General features: G+C 38.3%; 1 long non-coding RNA gene across 1 annotated transcript in view; it reads left to right on the top strand.

Moving 5' to 3' along the window:
• Positions 1-1235: 1235 nt before the first annotated feature.
• Positions 1236-12897, top strand: part of LOC131895075 (uncharacterized) — a 36086-nt gene continuing 24424 nt past the window's right edge. The window contains exons 1-2 of the long non-coding RNA XR_009375092.1: positions 1236-1380; positions 2405-2529. This is a non-coding gene — a long non-coding RNA (uncharacterized LOC131895075). The remainder of the gene's footprint in view (positions 1381-2404; positions 2530-12897) is intronic.

Here is a 12897-nt window from a genome sequence, read left to right as displayed (position 1 = left end):
ATTGTATGTCACACCTCAGTTTCTTGGTTTTATGTGGAGGGATAAGAAGTTATGCTACATAAGATTTTCACTCCCCAAAAGCTTAAGCAAGCTACCTAACCTGCGAACTCCATTGCTCATCTCTAACAGGCAGGTTGATATAAATGCTTGATGCACGGATCTTATTTATGGGGAGAGGAGGTCCAAGGTGTTTATAATATTAAACTATACCAGATTTCCTACCTATTTAAATTTCCCTTTTAATGTTACATTAAAATGTTCTACGAATGCATATTCTTTTAGTAGATGCTTAATTTTATTTCTAAAGCTGCTCTTCATCTTAGGAGATGGAACTTTGTGATCTGTTATGCCACAGTCAGGACAATACGTTGGAGAAGAAATGTGGGGAGAGAGAGCAGTACTGATGTAGACAAACCAGAGTCATGAGATTCATGCATTTTCAATCATCCCCAAGGCTCTGTTGGTTGTCTTGCTTTGAGGTTAGAAAAATGGTGATGTAAGCCTGGCGGCTTGTGAGACTGGCTTTCCAAGTGGCTGACTGCCATCCACGTTCTGCCTGCGGTCGATGCCATGGGGTGGCAGTTGTCCCCTCAGGCAAAATGGAAAGGGGAATGAGTGTGTGGGTCCCGACACTCACTGGAACATGTAGGCAAACGGTGGTACTTTTAGACTCTTCCAATTAGTTTATTTCCAAGGAAACTGGGCAGAAAATGCTGAGGGTACAGTGTTCACACAAGTTCACTGCTTCCGGAGAGGGTGTCCTCTGCCAAAGTCTCACCCTGTATCCTGAAAAGGGTCACAACTGTTACATCACACTGCTCTGATTGTATGGCCTGCCTCAACAAGCCCATTGCAGGGCACCACCTCTAGGGGGTTTACGTTTGGGTGATTAACAGATTGAACAGACAGGTATGAAATGCACAAATAAATATGTTTTTTTTACAGCACCACAGATTGCTTCTATATTTCAGATTCCTGTAACAGCTCATTCTAATCTCATCACTAATTGTTCCTGCCTCACCAAGCATTTACTGACAGAAATGGTCTCAGCACATTTAGAAAAGAAATAAAATCTGCATGATGGAGTCAACATCATTGTGTTTCTGGTTCCATGCATGGCAGATCCATTATAGAGCTGTGTTCGCTGTATTTCTAATTAAAAACAGGAAAAGAAGTGTCCGAAGCTTTCTGAACATTGTTTTTAATCTTCTGTTTCTGTTTGCACAGCTCACCATGTTAAAACGGGAACTTGCGAGGTGGTGGCCCTGCACAGATGCTGTAATAAGAACAAGATAGAAGAGCGGTCCCAAACGGTCAAGTGTTCCTGCTTCCCTGGGCAGGTGGCAGGCACCACACGAGCTGCTCCATCTTGTGTGGATGGTGCGACCTCTTCCATTGCTCATCGTAACAACATAGTCAGGATTGGAACCCCCCTATAATGCTATCTACTGGAGTCACTCCCAGGGGGCCACATTGTAAATCACATGGCAGAAGAGATGTGATTTGGGGACTTTCTTTTTGTGGGTGACATAAATACCTCTAGCTAGGGTTAATCACATCTCACATAGTCCTGTGACAACAGCATTATAACGAGGTTCCAGTCAGTGTGTGCTTCTGATAATGTTGCCATGAAATGTACATTTCCTGGTAGATAGCAGATGCATAAATTGCTTGGGAAATGCAAGATGGCTGTAGAAGGTTAAGTAATGTGTGTTCAAAAACCCTGGACAGAGTTTTTAAGAATTTTAAGAATTTCTCTTATTTTAAGAATAAGAGAAAAAAAAAAGTCAACACCATGTACACAAATCACTGGCTGCAGATAAAATTCACATAAAATGACTTCAATGGAGATGGACGTAAATATTGGTTTCCTTGTTTGATAGTTCATATTATTATACTAGATTATAAATCTTTGTGTGAGGCTGGTGATTGTTACATCATAAACAGTAACTGTTTTATGTGGCCTATTCCTTGTGAAGAAATTACTGTTTATAATAAAGAGAAAGAGAAAAACATATTAAGTCTACACACACTCTCCTGATTTTCAGCTTGCTCATGGGGTAGCAGCTTTGTTGACTTTAAAATACTGATTCATCTGGGCATGGGTATAGTTTATTATGTATTAATATAAATCGGTGCAGGGCTTTTCAATATATTAGTCTCATGAAGTCTGTGTTTTCACTTGAAACATCCTTCAACATAGTAAGTAAAGTTATTACTTTCTGTTGAACATTTAGACATGTATTAATATTATATATCCCATATGTCCTTATTGTGGTAAAATAAAATTTTATATATAAGAAAACGTTCTTGAAAATACAAACTATATTAGTTAGATCAGTGAATTTTGTCCCATGGCAATCCCAAATAGAAATATTGAGCTGATTTTTCTCTCTCCTTGTAGCATCCATAGTGGAACAGAAATGGTGGTGTCATATGCAGCCGTGTCTGGAGGGAGAGGAGTGTAAAGTCCTTCCAGATCGGAAAGGATGGAGCTGTTCATCGGGAAATAAAGTGAAAACAACTAGGGTAAGTGGACAGCAAGCCTGGGATGGAGGCGATCTCTGAATTAGTGGAGAACAGGGCATGCGCTGTGGTATCTGAAGGGGTGGTTGTAGAATGAGAGTATAGTTTTATATAATGTGAATTTCCCATTCATTCACTTATCCATAGCATATTTTTATTTCAGAATATCACCTTCTACCAAATACCATCCATCTCCATGTTTTCTGGTTAATGAGCACTGTTTCTTCATAAGATATTGCCAGCAACATGAACACCCCCTACCCCCATCAGGATGCATTCTAAATGGCAGACAACTGACCACAATCCCTATTCATCAGCTGAAGAGTTATGGGAATAAATTCTGAAAAAGACTGAATAGTTTACATATGGCTCCATATCTGTTTACAACTTAGGTTCTCTCTGTTTTGTAAAAGTGATGATTGCTTTGATCTTCCTAAGCTTTGGACCATTAACTAGTTTCCTAAGGGTTAAGGGTTGTAGTCATTGCAATAGGTAATGGAAAGGCAATTTAGAATCTCAGGATCAATGCAAAACAATGCTTAGGACAGGGAGAACTTTGCTGGAAGATGGGAGAGGGGTGAGAAGTGATTTTATTTTTAATTTCCCCATTGACTAAATGAATTTTCTGGACTGGAAGAATTTAATTTCCATTTTAAATATAATTATATATAAGTAAAAATTGTATATAATTATATATAATTACAAGTATAATTAAAAGCTAAAATTTTATATTTTTCAATTTTCTTTGAAGGAAAGTTGGCAATTGACTATAGTTGAATAATAGAATAATAAAACAAAATAATGGTATAAGCATATTTTATAAAAAGTAACACTAAGCTAGATAATAATATTTATTTGATATGAAAGTTTTTTTTTAAATTTCTGAGTATCTTCAAGTAATTATTCTATTGATGTCATTCCAACAAATTCTATCCTGTCAATTAATGTTATCAATGTATTGATGCTAGATGTATACAGATGTGTCCATGTTTTGAATAGCACAGATAAAAAACATACTTTGTTGTTTTGCCAGTTATTCTTGATTCTAATTTGTTGGCTAAATTTTGGGAAATATTTCCAAAAATATGCCAAGTACATGATCAGTTAGGATAATTTTATTATTCAATGGGCTTGTAAAAGTTCTAATTCATTCATTCTGATTTGTTAACATTTTGCCAATATAAAATTTTCTTGTAAGGTATTTATTACCATGAAATTATTTCCCCCTCATACTAGTAGAAATAAGACTAATGGGAAATTGCTAAAGATTTGAGATTCTGAAAAATTGACAAGATAAGTAAGTAAAAAAGGTGAGCTCTCTACAGCCATTCCATGTTTTCATTACTTCAGTGGACAAGGGCAAGCTAACATTTATTGGACCCATAAACATATGCTGCATAATGAACAAGGCACTTTAAATACATTATCTAATTTACTCTGCTTAATAGCTCCACAAAGATGATATTTTCATCTCCATTTTACTGATGAGTAAACCAATACTTCACAAAGTTAAGTGACTTCACAAGGTCATAATGGTAATTAACTGAGGGACCAGGATTCAACCCCACAGCCTGATTCTCAAAATTGATCCCTTAATCTGTAACTATAACTTAATTTTAACATATGATTTATTATATTCTTAAGTGATAATGATTAAATTTTCCTACAGTTCTATTTATATGAGGTAGACCTTTAAGAATATATTTAACTTTCTGGATCATTGAAATGAAAAGGTCAAGACAATGCTGTTGAAATTCTCAAAAAAATTATTTTCTGATGGTGCCATTTCTTTCCCTGTTGGCCAACTCTCAGTAATCCAAAATTAATACTGAGCTTCACCTCCATGGAACTTACTTCAATACATAGAAACAAGACCGATAAAAGAATTAGTGGTTCTGGGCAGGAAAACCACATCTAGACCCCATAGCTTGCTTTAGTAGTGTGGTACTACATGTCATTGGACAATACTTTCTGGTTTTCTTTCATTTATTCACTAAGAAGAGCTGGCAATGGAGGACCTTAGAGAATGTATTGTCACCCATCATCAGGCTGAGGGTTACGTTGCTGTCCTGTGATTAAAAATAAACAAAAAACAAAAAACAAAAAAAACAAAAACAAAAACAAAAAAAACTGTAGCCAAGCAGGAAGCTCTTCAAAGACCAGGTCCCTGGTAGCTTTTGTTGTGTCTATAGTTGGTAGCTACAAGTGGTGACCATAGGTAAATGGGAACAGACAGGAGCAGAAGCAAATAGCCCTCAACTGTTCACAGCACTCAAGCCAGCCTTGAGTTTCTCTTCTGTGTGTCCTTGTATCGTTTTATCCTTCTTTAGTTTCTTCTTCTCTCTCTTACTCCCCCCTCTCCTCTTCCTCTATGTCTCCCTTTCTGTCCTTTATCTTTCTGCTGTGAATGCCCAAACTGCTTCCCCAGCTGCCAGTCAAATGTCCACCTTCCCCTTTCTACAACTCAACTGCCACCCGGACTGCTTGGCCACCTCTGTGCTTCACATCCATTGCCATTGCTCATCTGCCTCTATTGCTTCTTTCTCCACGTTACCAGCTCAACCTTCACTACTGAAAGTAGACAGGAAAAGACTACTCAAGAAAAGCCTTACACTGAGTGGGATGTAACACCAGGGCAGGAAGCTCAGAGAGTTGTTTCTCAGCCAATTCAATAAGTGAGCCTAAGTAGCAAGCTTATATAGCCCCGGTGTTTGGACCAAACACAGTCATTGATGCTTATGTTTTGAACCAATTGCAACCTTGTCTCTTAACATCAATCATACTAGTCCCTCTGATAGGTTGATGGCTTAAGTCCTCCTCTGCAGGGTCATCTAGAGTTCCTGGAAACTTGTGAAAACACAAAGTCTGATAGAAAATTGTTTCAGACCACACTGACAGTGTCTCTAGTGCCAGGGAAATGATCTATGGTTGTCATGTCGTTTTCTTAAAGCATCTGAGGGTTAACCCAACAGCTGGTACCTGTAGTGGCAGAAGGGAGATCCAACTGGTTCTGTTGCTCAGGGAGGCTGGGGCAGCAAAAATGAGCCCAACAGCTGCAAATTATGGAGTTAGATTGCTCCATGCCTCCATCTTCTCCGCTGACTGGAAAATGGACATCAGAAGCGAGGTTTACAGTAAGAACTTAGTGAACTTATTTTGAACACAACAGTAACTTTAACAGTGTTTATCAGTGTTTAACATCTGCCCAGTGCCCAAGGGAGAAGTGAGTTCCCATCAACTGTCTTGGATTAATACAGTTGTAGGTGCTTAGATTGAATTGCTTCTAAGATCTCTAGTGATTCTGAGGCTGGGATTCTAATTCTAGAAAGAAAATAATAAGGGAAAATAGAGAATGACTTGAAAGAAGGAACTTTTTGATTTATCAAAGTAAATTATTTCTCCCTTTGTTTCTTTTATAAGAAACATTTTTATTCTCAGTTGTTTTAAGTAAATATTTTAATTTTTCTTGCATTTTAATAATTTAAAATTTTCTTTAAGTGTATTTATATGTGTCTTTGTGTTGGTATGTGAACACAGATGCCTGAGAAGGCTAGAAGAGGACATCAGATCCCCTGGAGCTGGGGTTACAGGTGTAGGGTCACCCAAATTGGGTTCTGGTTATCTGTAGGAGCTGTGGATGCCCTTAACCACTGAGCTATCTCTCCAACTCTAAGGAAAAAAACTTGTAAAACATGGACACCCTTAGATACTTTCAATTAACTGAATACTATGATAGTCTACCTGGCTAGTCAAAATTGCACAAATACGAATGAGTATTGGTTGAATTCACAAGACAATTTGGTCAAATATTGCCATATTACCATTAAAAAGTCAAAGTTTTTAATGCCATGAGCTCTGCCTTTCCCACTAAAATATTGTAAAAAAGCAAGGGAAGAAAGAAACATCCCTTAGATAGTTTGGGGCACAATAGTGCTCCCCAGGGAATGAGTATTGGACAGAGGTGATTTCTTCCATGCATAAGTAGTTATACTATTGTTAAGAAGCATAAGTCATTATTTTGTTCATTGCTACCGCTGTTTACTTGACAGTCTTGAATAAGGAAGCTGGGGCTGCCAGAGTCCTATGAAGCCATTATCCCTGATTTGGCAGGTTCTGGATGCAAAAGGATGCCGAGAAGACAAACTGGAAAAGGTTACAAAGCAGCTTGCAAGCTGCTCTTAGCCCAAAGCTGTATATGTGTTTCTAAGGTAAAATATGATGGTCATATGGGATTTTTCACTGCAAGCAAAATGGCTGGATAAAGGATTAAAATTTTCAGTCGTGTCCACCCTCCCTTATAATTGCCCATATCCAATCTGGAATGCTCGGGCAAGTCTCACAGTGCAGGGAGAGCAGTCAGCCAAATCCAGCGGTGGCGTGTGCGTGGCTTCAGCAGAGAGAAATGGCATCTTCCAGAACTGACTACAAATCAGTGCTGGCTGTGTTCATCTGACTACTTTGGAGCCTCATTGGCCTTACTACAAATGTGCATTGTGCCTGCTCCTACCTTCATGCTCGGTTCAGACAGCTTTGTTTTTGTTCCAACCTATTTTCTGTCCCAGAAAAGAGGGAAGACAAGGAACAGATACCCTTTGAGACAACATCAAATTTTTGTTCTCAAACCCCTTTAGTCTCAAGAGCATAGAAGACGTTAACATCTATTTCCAAATCTTCTTCTTTTTTCTTTCTCGTGCTAAAGGAGAAAAATTAGGAGCATCTATGACATGCAAAAGTATCTCCTGCAGTACCTTTAAGATTTAAGATTTAAAAAGAAAGGAAAAGTCATATGAGCCTTTTATTTTAAACTCACTTTCAAAGATAAATAGTGAGGAACTTTTTTTAGAGTCATTAATAAAAGAATAGCCTCTCCAGTGTAAAAGAGCACATAATTATATGCTAATTATACAATACAAAATAGCAGGGGGAAAGGTGCTGCAGAGCTTGTAAGATATGAGAAAATATCTTTAACACTGTGGGGATCGTCAGGAAAAAACAGACTATGCTTCATTTCTTTTAATGTTTTGAAATATTTTTTTTTCTCTGTGGAAGATCTAAGGCACTCATGGACTGCTTTAGAATTTCAATTTCTTATCTGTTGGTATGGACATCACGCTCCAAAATCACAGGGGTCAGTAGCTCTTAGGTCTGATTTTTAATCTAAGGAAAACATGACAAAAAGCTTACTTTATAAGGTGCTCTATATTGTCATTAGAAATATTCTCTCTGGGAATCATGTATCCAAAGTCTACCTACTTTTCTTATGGATAGGATGAATTCTTGGGTCATAATTTGTACCTAATTGGAGTGACTTTATCCTTATTCATATACTTAAAATATCTTAAGTAGATAGGAATTCTGTATTTTTAAAATATACCTTTAAACAAAATTGATATTTTTAAAGGTGATACAGTGAAAGTGAACAGATGTTAAGAATTCAGAGTGTATCACATAGTAACAATACTCTTAACTTAAACACAAAAGCAAATACAGCATTGACTTAGCTGTTCATACGGTGTACTATATCAACCCTGCTTAACTTAGATATCTTAGCCAACCATACTAGACAATGTGGACAACACAGAGATATATGGAATAACCCTTGCCCACAAGTATCATATACACTTGAGACAGAGAAATGAATAGTTTGCAGTATTGTTTCTTTCTTTATCCCTATGCAGCATCCTTCATAGAGGGGACATTGGACTCAATGGCAAATAGTGTCGAGACTAATGTTATTAAAATAATAAACTAGCAATGTCCTTGCTTTGGCTCTGTCATCTTCAAAGGCATGAAGATGTCAAACTAGATTCAGTGTCAAGCTCTCTGGCTGTATGTACCAAGGACATTGTTAACTTCCTTCACAGCTAAATTAATATGACCTTCATACATAGCTAACCTCAGAGGACAGAGAAGACCAGTTTTTAGAAGGGAGGAAGGAAACAGCTTCCTGTGAGTTTTGCTGATCACAGCCTCAAGTTGATCCTTCCAGATGAAGCTGGATTGTATACCAAGGCTCAGCCTTGGTAGATCTACACAGGGGACATGGGTACTGTGCCAGACCGAAGGCAAAGGGAGGACACAGCATGAAGATTAAAGTTGACTTCATTACATGAAGACAACTCAGTTTGTATGCCTTCTTCACTCTCCATGCTCACTTTGCCTGGCAAATGTAAATACACATTTAGAGTAGCGTGGTCCTCTCTTGATCAGCCTGCTTTTATCCAGCACATCCCCATCCATTTGTCTTCATCTCTCTACCAGTCAGAGCCTAAATTGCACTCTAGTCTACAGCACAAAGGCAAATGACCTTTAGGGCTGTGGCTTATAAATTATATTATGGCACCTACAGTAAGATATATATCTTATCTTCTGACCCATTACACACAACACACACACACATTTGTATGTGCCAGACTGCAGTTAAAGTTGGATTCTGAACTTTTGGTTGTCTTTCTTTCTTACATTTTAATCTTTCTCCTTCTTTTTCCTTCCCCCTTCTCTCCCTTTTTGCCCTCATTTCTTCCAATATCAGCCCCATGAACTGATTTGGTCACTTGCTGATCAAGTTGTATTCTGCATCTTAGAAAGTACCACCTCGATATTTGATTCCCTCCTGAATCTTGCTCCGTGGGACTTGTGGAGATGCTAACTCCTTAATAAAGAGTTTTCAAATCAATCCAGTTCACACACTTTAATACCAGTTTTCAATATATTTTTGGGTAAACATTTCGTTTACTTTTGAGATATAGATTTTATGGAAGCAAATACATATGGCAAATAAATACTAATTCAAAAGCGCTGTATTGTTTACTGTTTTGAAGAGTTGTTCAAAGTTCCAAGTAAAGACACCAATGAAACAAAACCAAAGAAATAAACATTTCTGCCCTCAGGGCCTGTGCTCTCCTAGGTTGTATTACTTTTCTGTTGCTGCCACAGAAGTTAAAAGAAGTTTCAGTGACTTAATACAATGCCCGTTAATTGTCTGTAGATTATACATCTAGGAACAGGTGGCACACAGTATCTGTTGTCTGGGTTTTGTGAAGGGAGAATTAAAGGGTGGGCATCACCTTTCCATGACAGGGCTGTGCTTCCTTGTGGTGAGTCTGGGGAGAACCCATTTCTAAGTTCCTTCAAGTTAGCATACTCTGGTTCTTGAGGACGGTAGGGCTGGAGTGTCTGTTCCCAGAGCCTCCATCACTTCCATTAGGATGATGGTTTTTCTCATCACATCGCCTCCCCAGTCTGAGAGATCAGTGGCCTACCACAGCCTCCTCATGTCTGAACATCTCTGTCCTCTCCTGTGCCTCATCTTTCCTCTGCTTCCCTCTTTTGATGGATCTCAACTGACTCCTCTGCCCATTGTCAAGTGCTTTTAAGGGATGAAATAGTTACATCAGGACTACCTAATGGGGGTAGTCTTCTCTGAAGGTTGGCTGCTCAGCAGACTCAGTTGGAGCTGCAAATCTATAACCTCCACCTCAGTGCTTAAACTACTGCTTCTTTGAGGAACCACAGGATAGGAATGGCAATGCGTGTGTCTGTCTGGGTAACAAAGATACAGCAGATCCTGCCTATTACATGAAAGGCAACAAAAATGAAAAATTAGTGAAATAAATAGCACATTAGATGGTGGTGTTGGGTCACAGTGGGGGAAAGGAGGGGAAATGGAAAGTGCCGAGCAAATGTGCATATTTGATTGACCGTTTGAAGGTGAGTGGATGACCCACATGGCCATTTGGAGAGTAAGCTTTCTAAGCAGATGAAGGAACAAGTTAAGGTCCCTGAGACAGCAGCTGTCCTGGGAAAGCTGCATCCAAGAGGTAGCAGTGATACCTGTGTCAGGGATGGAGCAAGTGTTAGACTTCAAGGTTAGAAAGGCATCTTAAGCATTTCACAACTGACTTAATTTTGCGTTGTAAACATGTAGAAAATGGGAGTTGTCATGAGGTGACATGGAAGGAATTGTGAAAAGAGTGTTTTTTTTCCTATCTATTTTTCTTTAATACTCACTAATTCTAGGATATTTACCACAGTGGAAAATCTGGTATAACATGTTGCATTTGCTATTTTTTTATTTTTATTTTTAACTTTTTAAAATAATTTTTATTTCATGTGCATTCATGTTTTTCCTGAATGTATGTCTGTGTGAAGGTCTCTGATCCCCTTGAAACTGGAATTACCTGCAATTATGCCATGCCATGTGGGTGCTGGGAATTGAACCAGGGTCCTCTGCAAGAGCAGCCAGTGCTCTTAACTGCTGAGCCATCTCTCCAGCCCCGCATTTGATATTACTTAAGAGTAGGTGAACATTTTTACTATTATAATGAGAAAGGCAGACACTGAGTGAGTGAAATTCATGCTAGAGAAGCTAAAATTTCAAATGAGGAGGCAATTAGAAGCAAAACACTTAAGGAAGTTGGTAATCATGGTAATAACATTAGTTTTTTAATAAGGAGGTGCAGACAGAAATGGATTAATGTGTGTACAATTTTCACATCAATTAGACACTGTGTTCAAAGCAGGTAGGAACCCAGTTAGGTGCTCATGTTGCAGCATCAGCCAAAGGTACATTTTAAATCTGGTGTTTAAAATTGGAGAGCTGCTTACTTCATAAACAATAATTTCACAGGAGTAAGAGTGTCTGCCTTGGCATTTGCTTAAAGAGTCATTGGAAATTAGTGCAAACACTTCAGATAATACATCACCAGAGCTGTATTTCTCCAAATTGGCCTACATTTTCACAACAAAATGAACAACGGGCACCAATTAGTTCTATGAAGCACCTAGAAGATGGAAATGATTCCATGCTATTTGAGCCACATGTATATTTGGGAATGTTACTCCAAAAAGTGTGCTTATGATCTCAAAGTTAATTGTGAGTATTCACACACTGTAATGTCATGTTGGTTGGGAGTCATAGAATTTTGATGGAATTTCTTAGGCCATGGAGTACACCCTGTGAAATATGTGGAGATGATCCCAGGTCTATCTCTTACGTTATGGCCAAAGGCCAAAGTTCTGTCACATTAGTTAAAAAACATTTTAGACTTAATATTTGCTGAAAGTAAATATACCTGGGGAGTCAACACTTTATCTATTTTTGATTATGTGGGGTTCCCTAAGGAAAGAAGAATAGGACTTCATGGGACTTGAAGAATAGAAGTGTGGGAAAGGAAGTCAACTTCTGCAATAGTGTCACCTCTGGTTACCTGTCCGTGCTCCAGCGAAGAATCCTCCACCCATACAGGCATGCTCCTTACACTCATTGCTCAGAAAAAACCCAAGGAGATATGACACATGGAAAAGGGGGAGTTGTTGGGGAGCAGAAGGTTCAGTGGGAGGGTAGATTAGAGGGCACTAGAGGATGTATGTGTCCAAAATATCTTATATGTGAATGTATGAAATTAGGAAAGAATACATTGAAATTAGTTAATAATACATTGGAAAAAAGAAAACGATTAGAAAACAGAAAAAAGAAAATGATTAGATGGTTGTACTGAAGGGAACACACTTTGGAGACCTTAAGCTTTTATTTTTATATTGGGAGACAAACTTCCTACTTAAAAACATATGCCTTTGTACAGATTACAGCGTTGTATATATTCTACCAAAGCTCCTTCCTTCCTCACACCCTTTACAAATTGCACAGGGAATTTAAAAGCACCGATGAATGAATTCCCATGCAACTTAAAATTCTGATTTTGGTGAGTAAGGTGAAGAAGATTCAGTTAAGTAAAGTAGAAGGTATTTTTTTCCCCAATGAGCTCAGAATGCTTTGTGAATGATGACCAGGTGGTGCATGAAAGCACAGCTGTGCCCCAAATCCCTCATCTCTCTAGGAAGACAGACAATGGCAGTTCCCTGTTGGATGATCCACAACTTGTCAAATCTGTCTTTCAACCATGGAGTTGGGCAGAGGTGTGCCTTATATGAAGGGAGGAGCTGGGCTTACTGTTAGAATGATCACACCTCAGCTGGGCATACCCAGTAAAATTCCAGACCCCAATTTCTCACCCCAAGGGATAAGAAAAAGATTTGTGTGTTAGATTTGTGGATATTAACCTCTGAGAATAGAAACACAGAAATAATATGTTTTTGATCATTGGAAGATATAGCAAGGGAAGAAAAAAATATTTGTGTGGTTTTAAGGAATTGCAACCAAGACCATTGAATAACATATTCAGTATTAACTCTTGATGAATGGACTGCCTTAGGAAACAAGAAGTTCCTCACCTTTGGATGTTATCAACTTATAACTTGAATGATATGCAAAAATTCAGAGTTGACTAGATCAACAGTAATTAATACAGACAGGAAACAGCTTATTCAAAGACTTGGAAGGATAGATCAAGTCTTAATTCTGGAATTGAA

Source organism: Peromyscus eremicus, chromosome 18, assembly GCF_949786415.1.
Source record: "Peromyscus eremicus chromosome 18, PerEre_H2_v1, whole genome shotgun sequence".
NCBI classification, from domain to species: domain Eukaryota; kingdom Metazoa; phylum Chordata; class Mammalia; order Rodentia; family Cricetidae; genus Peromyscus; species Peromyscus eremicus.
This window is presented reverse-complemented; position numbering and strand designations above follow the sequence as displayed.